The sequence below is a fragment of the Arachis ipaensis genome, chromosome B10 (assembly GCF_059453495.1).
Source record: "Arachis ipaensis isolate K30076 ecotype BB chromosome B10, ASM5945349v1, whole genome shotgun sequence".
NCBI lineage: Eukaryota > Viridiplantae > Streptophyta > Magnoliopsida > Fabales > Fabaceae > Arachis > Arachis ipaensis.
This window is the reverse complement of record NC_142435.1, coordinates 18,086,801-18,099,100: the sequence shown is the minus strand read 5'-3', so window position 1 is coordinate 18,099,100 and position 12,300 is coordinate 18,086,801. Positions and strand designations below refer to the sequence as shown.

The following is a 12,300-nucleotide window of genomic DNA, read 5'->3' as shown; positions in this document are numbered from 1 at the left end:
TCAAGAGTCTCTAATTAATCCATCCAAGTCAAGAACATAAAAATCTAATTTAAAATCTAACCAAGCATTTTATCAAACACTTGGAAGGCATAAATTAAAAGCATAGAAAACTAACAAGACATATCAAAATCTAAGACTAACAATTGCAAGAGAAAATAATAACAAATTAAAGGAAGCAATCATAAACATGAAAACATAAATTTCATTAATATGGATTAAAGGAAACAAGAAGAATTCATAAATTAAATTGGCAACATAAAGAAATCAACAAGAGAATTAGATAAACTAAAGTACTAGAACAAATAAAAGTAGAAGAAAACTAAATTAAAGTAAGGTAGAAATCTGAATTTGAGAAGGAACAAGACTAAAAATCCTAAAACCTAGAGAGAGGAGAGAGCCTCTCTCTCTCTCTAGAAACTTACATCTAAAACCTAAAAATTGTGAATAGTGAAAAGTGAATGATTGATTGATTCTGCTCCACTCCCAGCCTCTAATCTGTATTTTCGGGCCTAAAACGGGGTCAAAAGTAGCCCAAAAATTACCCCCAGCATTTTCTGTAAATTGCAGCACGTGACGCTTGTCACGCGTACGCGTCACTGAACGAATTCCTGGTCATGCGTACGCATCATCCACGCGTACGCGTCGTCCATGCGTGCGCATCGCTACCAGATTCTGAAATCCTTAATTTCTTGTGTTCCTTCCACTTTTGCGTGCTTCTTTTCCATCCTCTAAGCCATTCCTGCACTATAAACCCTAAAAATAATTAACAAACATATCATGGCATTGAATGGTAATAAGAGAGGATTAAAATTAGCAAATTTAAGACCAAAGAAGCATGTTTTCAATCATAGCACAAAATTAGGAAGGAAACTTAAAAACATGCAATTTATATGGATAAGTGTGAGAATAGTTGATAAAATCCACTCAATTCAGTATAAAATAAATCATAAAATAGTGATTTATCAATCTCCCCACACTTAAACATTAGCATGTCCTCATGCTAAACTCAAGAGAAGCTATAAAGGATGTGAAGAGGAATGGTAGAATTTATAAAATACAACCTATCTATATGAATGCAACTAAATGCAAAATGCTTCTACCTACTTGATTAAATGTAAATAAATCTTCCAAAGGCAAATATAAGCTAGATTCTACTAATTCAAATCATAAAATGAAGTACAAATAGACTTGCAAAAGAAGATGGCTCATGAATGCTGGGAACAAAGAATCGAGCATCGAACCCTCATTGGAAGTGTATACACTCTAATCACTTTAGTGTTTGAGGGTCGATTCTCTCGGTTCTCTACTAATCTTGCTTTCTAAGACTTGCTCTTCTTCTACCAATCAACAAAAATTTAATGCACAAATACACATATCAAGAGGTCTTTTCAAGGGTTGTAATAGGGTTAGGGTCAAGGTAGGATTGTATTTGGTTAAGTGGACTAAAATTCGAATCCTTGTTAACCTAAAATTTCCACCTAATCTAAGACATTCCATATAATTACAATGCAACTCCTAACTACCCATTGACTATTTTTTTTCACAAATTCATGCATCCGAATTTTGAGTACAGTACATATGCATTGCTATCACCATTTACTTTGGGGCATTTTGTCCCCTTTTATTATTTGCTCTTTTTCTTTTCTTTTCCTCTTTTTTTTCTTTTTCTTTTTCTTTTATTTTATTTTTCTCAATGCATATGATTAAGGTATTGAATGCAAAAATATATGCTCAACTATTTTTTCCACATTCTTGCCAAAAATATACAATACCCAATTTCTAAACCAAATGTTTCCAAACCCAATTTCTCCACACTTAAATCATGAGCACTCTCACTAGTCTAAGCTAACTAAGAATTTAAATTAGGGACATTTATTGCTTTCCGCTTAGAGTTAATGATGTGCTAAAATATGAATAAATGGGGGTAAAATAGGCTCAACATTGGGTTGCAAAGGGTAATGAAAGGGTAAGGCCATATGGGTATGTGAGCTATAGTGAAACAAAGGCCTCAATCACATAAGTGCATGCATACATCAAACAATGAAAATATAGAATCAAGCAAGATAAAGATCACAATTAAAGAGAGAACAACACACACCATGATAAAACATTAGTTGATAAGATGCAACCAATCAAATAGGTTCAAAATCTCACTGGTTTTGTGTGTTCAAGCTCTAAACCATGTTCCAAAATAAATTTCTTCAAGCAAGTTTAACAAAAATTTTAATTCAAATTAGTGAAATACTCTGAAAAGTTTCTTGGAAAGGAATTCATCACTTCAACTAAGTAGTACATAAATGCAAGCAACTAACTACACATGCAATCTATTATGCAATGCAACAACGAACTAACAAAGAAAAGTAAGAATTGGTGTTGGGAAAAGGAATTGTTACCCATGGAAGTCGGTATCGACCTCCCCACCCTTAAAGATTGCACCGTCCTCGGTGCCTGCAAAGACGTGCAAGTGGACGGGTTGCTACAACTGATGTGCTTTCTCCAAAGATTGTGTGGCGGGATTTGTTTGTCGCCCCATTTAGAAGTTTTACGTTTCCCTTCTTGGTGGCCATCCTGAAAGAAGAGAAGGAAGAAGAATAACCCACAAACAAAGATATGCGAACAAATAAAATATGGGTGGGCTAATGCCAAATAATAATGAGGTTCTCAACTACATGGTAGCTACAACATGCAAGTGAGAAAATAATATAGGAGAATGACATATCAATAATGCAAGAATTGCAACAATGAGGGAGAGAGAGTGGGTTATGATAGACAATATAAGTTCATATCAATACAAAAGGAAAATAAGTGTCATAAAAGATTAGCATTGACCTATAAATAATATCACCCAACAATATAAAATAAGCCACTAAGCACCAAAATAATGCAAGAATATTCAACAGGTGAGGAAGAAAATTTAACACCAATTGTTAAAATAACAAATATAGAAAAGAAAAGGAAAACAAACAACAGAATTAAAATTCAACGAATGCAAGTATGCAAATGTAATAAGTAAAGGACAAGAAAGATAAGAAAAACGAGAAGGAAAATTTTGAAAAGTGAGATAAGAATAAAGTAAGAAAGGAAGAAGAAAAGGAAGAAGAAAGGAAAGAGGAAATAATAAGAAAGGAGAGAAGAAAGAGGAAGAAAGGAAAAGAAGAAGCGACGTGTAAGGGTCGTCCACGCGCACACGTGGGTTGCAAAATAAAGAGGTGACACGTACGCGTGGGTGTGGATTGTGCTCCTCGCACAACACTCGCATAGTTCTCGGGTTTTTGTACCAGGGATGGCAGCATGAAGATACGACACGTGCGCGTCGTCCACGCTCACGCGTGGGAGAAAAAAATGCAATTGACGCGTACGCGTGGGTTGGGTTGTGCGCCTAGCACCCCACCCGCATCGTTCCAGCACAACTCTCTGGTTTTTTTAGACCAGAGAGCAAAATTGGCATCGACGCATACGTGTAGCCCATGTGCACGCGTGGGTTGCCATTTCTTTTTTAGAATCTTATATAATAAACTAACAAGTTTAAACACAACTTAAACTAAATAAACCTAATTAAAATTGCAAATTCAACTTATTACCAATATGGATGAAGGAAAATTAGAAAGAATTTACCATGGTGGGGTGTCTCCCACCGAGCACTTTTAGTTAAAGTCCTTAAGTTGGACATTTAGTGAGCTCCTTGTCATGGTGGCTTGTACTTGAACTCATCTTGAAACTTCCACCAACGCTTGGACTTCCAATAAGCTCCAACATTTCCAAGTGAATTCACCAAGCCTTGATGAAGTTCTTCACAAACTTTGAGCTCCCAAAGTTGATCCTCTTGTATACCGGGATCCCAAATTTTGTTTCTACACCCGTCTTTAAGTCGATCATCATTGTTCAAACCGGGTGGTAAGCAATCCGAATTCTCAATGCAGTACCAAACCCTTCTCTTAGATCCAACCAATTGATCACTAGTCCAACCCTTGCATCTAGCTCTTGAAATATCAACCTTGATGAGTCTTGATTTGTAACTCCAACCACTAAATATCCTTCTCTTACGCTTCATTCCACAAAACCTCCTAAGTTGGCCATCCGTTTCAAGCATACCATACTCAAGTGGGACAATAAAGCTAATAGAGATAAGTTTTACTCACTCAAATGAAGGATTAGATGGCAACCTAGGTAGAGAAGTCTCCAACGATCTTGACAAAGCATATTCAACTCCCGTCCAACCTTGCCGAAGGACTTCCGCCTTTTGAAAAGATTCTTCACTTTCAAGCTCTTCCTCACCAAATTCATCCAACTCTTCTCCGTTACTCAAATTATAACTCTGAGGTTGAGAGAAATCTACCTCAATGTTGCTTTTAATTTTATCGGGAGAAGGCTCTTCAAACTCAAGGGGTTCACTTGTGGATGCAAATTCATTACTAGGATGGCTTGATTCATGATCATCATCACCAAGGGAACTTGCTTCTTGATCTATCCCGTCCAATTCTTCATAGGGAATATGCCTTGGAGGTTATGCACTACCATCCTCAACATTAAATTCAAGCTTCTTGGAGGAATACTCTACAACTATAGATTCCCATGGAGGTTCAACATCTCCTAACTCTTCGACCACTTCTTCCTCTTCAACAATTACGGCTTCCTCCAATTGTTCCAATACAAAGTCACATTTCTCACTTTCCACCAGAGTTCCTAGTCTCTCTTTCATGCTACGTTCTTCATTAGATTTTCCACATGCAGCCATGGGATACTTTGAGTGTCGAAGTGCAGGGAAGCTAAATTATCTACTACCTCGGTCAAGGTAGCTATAAACTCTAGTGTCATCTGTTGCATCTCTCTTTGCCCTTGAAGAAGAACACCAAGGGTGTCATCCATTGGAGAGTGGAGTGGATATGAGGGTTCATTGCTTGGGAGGAAGGGTTCATGATAGGAAGGTGGTTCATCTTGATAAGGATATGGCGGTTCAACACTCTACATCTTTTTCACTTGTTGAACAACACACTCCAATCCCTTGTTCTCAAGTTGAGATTCTAAGATCTCCTTCAGGCTCCGCTCTTCAGTTGACTTTCCATATTCATCTGTGGAAATGTTTTGTTTGTTGCATGAGTCCCATGGGTCGATGGTGGCTCTCGTTTTGGCAATGTTAGCCATGAGAGTTTCGTGTGCTTTTCGGCCTTTCTCTCGCTCCATTTGATGAATGGTTGCTTGAAGTCGATCCATTGCTTCCTTAAAATGATCCCGTGGTTCTTGTTCCACTTGGCTAACATAATTAGGATCATATTGCTCTTGGATTGATGGATGTGGACATTCCCCTATGGAGGGTTATCGTGGAAAGAAAAATTCATTTTGTGGTTGAAAGTTCGCATACACTGGAGGTGGTGTATATTGAGGTGGTGGTTCTTGGGAGTAATTGGATTGGAATTGGGGTGGCTCTATGTATGGGTCATTTGGCTCATAAGGTGGTTGGTATGGTGGATATGAGTTTGGGTCATATTGAAGTGTTTGATTGTAGGGGGCTTGTGAGTATGGTGGTTCAAAACTATGTTGAGGAGGGGGTTCATAGGCATATGGCGGTGGTTGTTGGTAGTCACAACGAGGTCCACCATATCCATTGTCTTGGTATGCATCAAGGAATGACTCTTGCTCGTAGTACATTGGAGAGGGTTGTTACCATGGAGGTTGTCCATAAGCTTGAGGCTCCTCCCACCTTTGATTGTCCCATCCTTGATGCATGTTATCATTGTAGCTTCCATTCCCTACAACATAATTTGAACCAAACTCATAGCCAAAGGGGTGAGGATTCATAGTAACAAAAGTAAATAAAAACAAAAACTAATAAAAAAGTAATGAAAATAAACTCCTAAAACTAGCAACAACTAACAAAGAAACAAAAGGCAAACATATTCACAATATTCACAATAACCAATAATAAGGCACACATTTGCAATTCCCCGGCAACGGCGCCAAAAACATGACGGAGAAAAATTGTCGGTAAAGATTTTCACAAAAATATCGCGTTGCAAGTATAGTTCTAAACCAAAAAATTATCCTCGGCCAATGTTTAAATTGTTTGTCACAAATACAAACCCAATAAAATTAACCGAAGTATTTAAACCTCGGGTCGTCTCTCAAGGAATTGCAGGAAACTGTAGTTTATTATTGGTTATGGGAAAGTATATTTTTGGTGTTTTTGAAATAAGAAACAAGAAAGTAAAATGGCGAGAAAATAAACTAATAACTAAGAAAGCTCTTAGCAAGAAAAGAGAATTAGAAGTCATATCCTCATTATCATCGTCAATTGTGATGGTAAATGTGAATTGCTTTCACTTAGTTAACCTCTAACCAATGGAGGAAGGTCAAGTGCATACAATCAACTTGAGTTCACAAGTTTTAGTTAACCTATAGTGAGAGACTAGATTTGGTGAAGCTCAAGCTAAACGACAATCTTCAATTACCAATCAACAAGAGAATTTTGATAACTCAAGAGTCTCTAATCAATCCATCCAAGTCAAGAACATAAAAATCTAATTTAAAATCCAACCAAGCATTTTATCAAACACTTGGAAGGCATAAAATAAAAGAATAGAAAATCAACAAGACATAGCAAAATCTAAGACTAACAATTGCAAGAGAAAACAATAACAAATTAAAGGAAGCAATCATAAACATGAAAACATAAATTGCATTAATATGGATTAAAGGAAACAAGAAGAATTCATAAACTAAATTGGCAACATGAAGAAATCAACAAGAGAAGTAGATAAACTAAAGTACTAGAATAAATAAAAGTAGAAGAAAACTAAATTAAAGTAAGGTAGAAATCTGAATTTGAGAAGGAACAAGACTAAAAACCCTAAAATTTAGAGAGAGGCTAGAGATCCTCTCTCTCTAGAAACCTACATCTAAAACCTAAAAATTGTGAATAGTGAAAAGTGAATGATTGATTGATTCTGCTCCACTCCCAGCCTGTAATCTGTATTTTCGGGCCTGAAACGGGGTCAAAAGCAGCCCAGAAATTGCCCCTAGCGTTTTCTATAAATTGCAGCACGTGACTCTCGTCACGCGTATGCATCAGCCACGCGTACGCGTTGCTGAACGAATTCCTGGTCACGTGCCGTGTCATCCACACGTACGCGTTGATTGCCTGCTACACCGGTCACGCGTACGTATCGTCCATGCGTGCGTGTCGCTACCAGATTCTGAAATCCTTAATTTCTTGTGTTCCTTCCACTTTTGCATCATTCTTTTCCATCCTCTAAGCCATTCATGCCCTATAAACCCTGAAAACACTTAACAAATATATCACGGCATCGAATGGTAATAAGAGAGGATTAACTTTAGCAAATTTAAGGCCAAAGAAGCATGTTTTCAATCGTAGCACAAAATTAGAAAGGAAACTTAAAAACATGCAATTTATATGGATAAGTGTGAAAATAGTTGATAAAATCCACTCAATTCAGTACAAAATAAATCATAAAATAGTGGTTTATCAGTATTATCTATGATTCTGACTGTATGAATTGAATAGTACATAATTGATATTGAAGTTTTGAATGTTGATTCTTGAGGTACAGGAACTTAGATAAATATTATGGATTCTCTAAATTGAGTAAGAAATTAATCCTTGAAGAAAAATAAACAGCAAAAAAAAGAAAATAAAATAAAAAGTAGGGTCCAAGGTTCTGAGCATTAATGGTTAGGAATGTCAAATATAATTAAAAGCTCAAAGAGTTGTTTTTCTATCATATGCTTGTGGTCTGAATGTGTCAAGTAACCCTTGAGACAGAGTACTAAGAGTTGAGACCAAGTGCAATTGCAGAGTATGCCAAAGGCTCTGAGCACCACTGACTGAGAGAAATTAAAAGAAAAAAAAATAGAACTCAAAGAGTTCCCCAGTTAAGTGCTTGTGGTGTTTTTGTGTCAAGTTAAGCTTGAGACAAAACATTTAGAGTCACGGCTAGACTCAAGGTGTTAAGCACCAAAGAAAAGATAAGAAAAAATTGTGTTCAAAGATTAATCAGAGCTTAAAGAAAGAGAATCCACAATATGATCCGAGTTCTATTTCTGAAGGATATCAATATTTCTGAGCTTCAAAGGATAGTGAGATGCCAAACCTATTCAGAATCACAGTGTCATTAACCCCACTCAGTAATTGGATAGGAGCTTAAATAAACACTCAAGTCTTAGGCAATTTTTCTTCATAGTTCTATATTATTTTGAGTTGCTTGAGGACAAGCAACAGTTCAAGTTTGGTGTTGTGATGCGTGAGCATCTTTTCTTTATTTTCTGTTTATTTTAAGTTAGAATATAATGAGTTTTAATTTTATTTTAGTGTTTGAAATCTCTTTGGATGCTACTTTGAGTTGCTTTGGTGTTTTAATCATTTCAGGTGAAGTTTGAATCAGTTTGGCTGAGTTCGTGTGCAAGAAAAGAGAAGAAAAATGAATCTACCATGCTGGCGCTAAACGCGGACCTGGGCGTTTAGCGCCAGCAACTCAAAAACGCAAGGAAGCTCTCTGCCCACTAGGGCACTAAACGCCAAGCCCAGCATTTAACACCAGCAAGCCAGTATTGAAAGGAGACTTTCTGCCCCTAGGGCGCTAAACGCCAAGCCTGGTGTTTAGCGCCAGCTAAGCGGATCAAGCTTTACCAAAGGAGCATCTTTAGTTGGATTTGGCTTTTAATTGTTATATTTTATTTTATTTTAGTTATTTTTATTTACAAACAAAATATTTTAGGTTTAGAATTTATTATTTTATTATTTTATTTTAGTTTCAAATAAAACTAGGTTAGATAAGGGAAAAGATTTAGCCCTTCGGGGGATCTTTTCTCTTACACACTTTCACATTTTTTGAATCCTAGTTTTCTCTTTGAGTCATGAGCCACTAAACCTCCTTGGTTAAGGTTAGAAGCTCTGTTTATTTCTATGGATTAGCATTATTATCATTCTATTTTAATCAATGTATTGATTCAATTTCAAGGATTACTTTCGTTCTTCATCTTATGAATCTGGATATATTGAAAGAATAACCCTTATTCTATATGAATTCTTGTTAATTCTTGAAAAAGTTATCTCACTTGAATACTAGCTTGAAAGTAAATTCCTCCTAAACTGCTAATTATTTGGACTTAACGAGATACGTGACATATAATCCTCTTATATTTAGGTAATTAGGGTTTTTGTGGCCAATAAACTAGAATTAAACCTAAGTGACCAAGGAATTGGCGGTTGATTAGGTTAGAGGAGACTAAATCACTAAGGAATTAGGGTTTAGTCAATTACAGTTTGCCATGAAATGAATCTTGCATGATTAAAATAGTTGGTAAGAAAACTTAATCCAGAAGAATAAATAACTCTGAAACCTTAACTATCTTCTCAGATACATTTCACACCGATTCTACTATTTGCTTGTCTCACTTTCTGCGTTAGTATTTTAATGCTTTTGAATCTCAAAACACCATTTTCTGCCTGTCTGACTAAGTGATTCATTCGACTATTGTTGCTCAGTCCATTAATTCTCGTGGGATCGACCCTCACTCACTTGAGGTATTACTTGGTATGACTCGGTGCACTTACCGGTAAGTTGTGGATTGGAAAATCCGCACCAAAGCGCCATAAGGGAGATCCTCATTTCCATAAGCTTCACTATCAAGGTATCCCACCAAGGATGTCTCAGACTCTTAATGGCTGCTTCATTAATCACAACATTGTATATTCCAGCTACCTTCTCTACTCTTATGTCTGATCTATTTTCTTTTTCTTTCTGGTTTGTTCCTTCATCCCTCTTTCCATTCTCTTCCATTTCTTCTTCAGAACTATCCGACTCTGAGAAGTTGTCATCTTCTTTCATTGCTACTGGCAATCTTCCTCCCTTTATGGCATCGCAAAAGAATCTTCTCAGTATTTCCCCTTTTTTGCCTTTATTACCTTCACACCTCATCCATTCTTCTTCTCTAGAAACTAATGATATCTCACCTAAGAAGTCATTGTCTTCCCCTTCTTTCCTTACTTTTTTGACTACGCATAGGGGTTGCTCCTCAATTGCTTTTCTCGTCGATTTGTGAGCACGGGAGTGTCCTCCACGAATAAAGCCGCTCCTCATAGGAGACTTGGACGGTTTAGGGATCAAAGAATGAAAGAAATGTATGAAGAAAAAAAAAATATTTTTTACCGTAATTTCTACAGTTGAATTTCTATATAATACTATTATTTATATTTTATGTTAGTCTTGCCAACATAGATAAAGCTCCGATAAAAAATAAAGTTTTAATAAAAAGTAAAGATTGCTTTTTTTAATAAATAAAAAATCTACCTAAAATAATTTATCATGTATGATACATATATTTTTTATAAATTTAATAAAAATATTCACTCTTTATTCACTTTTACTCTCAACCATGTAAATCTTTCGGCATTAATTGGTACAATTGAAGCATACTTGTTAATCAAAAACTAATTTAATTATGCTTAGGGTTGTGGTCAATTCTTTAACTATAGATATTGTTAGTTTTATACTTTTTATTCAAGACGTTTACCAATTTTAAATGGGGCGAAATACATATCATGAAGAATCCTTGACTTCAGGCACAAAAACAAAATAAATAAGAAAAAAAAAATGAAGAGAGTTAAGTAATATTAGTAGACTAACACATATTAATGTGTTATGAGCTAAAGTGATAAGTACTTTGCTTGTTCTATTAATAGTTTCGAAATTGAGGTGTTTTTTTTTTTTAATATTGAATAAATTTTAATATAATACTTAATTATTAGATTTTATGATATTTTTTAAAATTATAAAAATAGTATAATTCGCAGAGAAGATATTGTACTTTAATATTTAAATATACAATACACATAAAACGTATTGTTCCGCTCTTAAAATTTTTAAAAAATACCACAAAATTTAATAACAGAATGTTACAACCAAAATTTGGTCAATATCTACAAAAAGTTACACTCAAATTCTAATTTCAAATAATATAATTTAGATATATGTGATTCAATCTAGAAAAAAGATGTAGATTATCAAGCTAAAAAGGACAAACTTGCATAGTACATAACTACATATTAACACCTTAAGACCAATCATACCTTATTTTGTACCATGCAAAAAATTTGCTCTGGAGTATTCTCTTTTTGGCTTTTTAATTGCTTATTTTACTAGGAAAGTGAAACGATCATATGCTTCCCACGACAAAACTAAGTTTATAAATAAAAAAAAATTTGAAAATTGTTCCGTAACATCTTGGTTCTATGGTGTAGTGGTTAGCACTCTGGACTTTGAATCCAGCGACCTGGGTTCGACTCCCGGTAGGACCTTTTTCATCCAAAAATAAAAAATGTTACTGTTTTTTTTTTATATTAATTGTTTGCCAAAAAAATAATATTTTTCTAAAGGACAATACCCATTTTTCTTTTTCAATTTTATAATAATTTATATTAATTTTTTGTATATCATTTATTTAAATTCTAAACCCAAAATTATTAGTTAAGAATAAAGATATACTACTTTAATTGAACATATGTTAGTGTTTCGTTCAAAAAAAACAAAAAAAAAAAACAAACATGTGTTGGTGTTAAAGATTCTGAGTTAATAGACAAAACAAAAACAAGTTAATAGTTGAATTCGAAAAGATTAGTAGCCAGAGATAAAATACCCAGAACTTAAGCTTAGGTATAATGTGGATTGCTAGCTAGAAGAAGATTGATCGTCCAAAGAGAAAAAATGACCATTCTTAACTCATAAGTAATTGTACACGCACAAAAAAAATATGTATTTTTGAAGTATATTTATTGTAGCCTATGCATGGTCAAAAAGAGCATAAAACTTCTTATGAGTGTTAAACTAAAAGGATGAAATCTAAAGTAACCTAACAATGGTTGAACTCATCTTTTTGAATGAAAACTAGCTTGGTAGAGTGATTTGGTTGCATTTTAACTGTAAAAATAATTATACAGTTAGAATTGAATCAAGTTAAGTGTCTATTCTTTTTATGTTTATCACAAAAATTTTCTTACAAAATACTTTTTGTGTAGAACACTTCAAGTATTGTCAAGACTATTATCTCTTTTAAATAGTTTTATTTACATTTACTCATTCTGCTATTTGGATAAAAAGTTAGTATTTGAAAAAGTGGAGTAAAAAACTTTTTTTTAATATGTTTTACTTAGTGGTCAAAACTTTGATTAAAAAATAAAGGCGTGCAAAAAGATTATATTACATTTTTTTTCATGAGAAATGATCTTTTTTCTTCTCAAATTTGACCACTAAATTAGAAATTAAAAAGATTATATAAAAGCCTACTAAG

At 34.5% G+C, this 12,300-nt stretch overlaps 1 non-coding gene across 1 annotated transcript; it reads left to right on the top strand.

Annotated features, from left to right (window-relative positions):
* The first annotated feature begins 11,239 nt into the window (after window positions 1–11,239).
* On the top strand, window positions 11,240–11,311 carry TRNAQ-UUG (transfer RNA glutamine (anticodon UUG)). The gene has a single exon. It is a non-coding gene; the product is annotated as a tRNA-Gln (tRNA).
* The last annotated feature ends 989 nt before the right edge of the window (window positions 11,312–12,300 follow it).